The sequence below is a fragment of the Haemaphysalis longicornis genome, unplaced genomic scaffold, assembly GCF_048455015.1.
Source record: "Haemaphysalis longicornis isolate Haplotype H1 unplaced genomic scaffold, Haemaphysalis longicornis Haplotype H1 scaffold_4, whole genome shotgun sequence".
In the NCBI taxonomy this organism is placed as follows: Eukaryota; Metazoa; Arthropoda; class Arachnida; order Ixodida; family Ixodidae; genus Haemaphysalis; species Haemaphysalis longicornis.
The window spans coordinates 132,905,217-132,905,993 of record NW_027526361.1 but is presented as its reverse complement, the minus strand read 5'-3'; the positions used below and the strand labels follow the sequence as shown (position 1 = coordinate 132,905,993).

Sequence of the window (777 nt, the reverse complement as noted above, 5' to 3'; positions counted from 1 at the left end):
GTGGTGGGCTGTTTGTGCTGGTTTGCTTCAGCTGTGCCTATTACTGTGTTTACATTGCGTGGCATTTTGTTTTTGTTTTTAAATTCTTTTTTGTTAAGTCTAGCGTCACGTGTCACCCTCCTTTTCCCTATTTATTGCTGTCCATCGATAAGAAAACTTCAGTTGTTAGTCAGCGCTGTGTTAGTCTACTCCTCTGTTGGCCCGTTCTTTCGCGCTGTTAATCTCAGAAATATGTACCAACTGGCCCGCCTACAACCCGTGTTGCAACAAGTAGTAGTCCGGTTCCCGTATCTACCGTGTACGCCGACATCTGGCCGAGATGTTATTATTTTTATTCAAAAAAAAAAGGACGGAACGGTCACCACTGCCGACTTACCCTGAACTCCGACGTTTTCGGCCGAGCCCGCCTTGACACCCGATCGCAACTGCGCTCCTTTACCTCCCGATGCTGCTTCTTCGCCGAACGCCCCGTGAAGAGTGGAACCCCCACTGTGAGCGCCTGTGTAGCAGCGTTTGAGCTTGCAATGACGCACGCCTTCGCAGATTATACCTCTGACATTTCCGAGAATCGCGTTTCGGTGTCTAACGGCGCCAAAGAGGCAGTACTATGTAAGCGCCAGGCAGGTGGCGGCGCATTCTATACGCCCACCGAACTGAGAAGAAATCACCCACCTCCCTAACGTTGCAACTTTAAGACCCTCCTCCACGTCAACGGACGCCAAAGCTTCCGCCATAACCAAGACCACCCGAGAAGGATTTCTAAATCCAGCTGGCCAC

General features: G+C 50.7%; 1 protein-coding gene across 1 annotated transcript in view; it reads right to left on the bottom strand.

Annotated features, from left to right (window-relative positions):
* Gad1 (glutamate decarboxylase) overlaps window positions 1-465 on the bottom strand; it is a 152,882-nt gene extending 152,417 nt beyond the window's left edge. Inside the window, exon 1 of the mRNA XM_077707721.1 lies at window positions 377-465. The gene's annotated coding sequence lies outside the window, so the exon portion shown is untranslated. The remainder of the gene's footprint in view (window positions 1-376) is intronic.
* Between the last annotated feature and the right edge of the window lie 312 nt (window positions 466-777).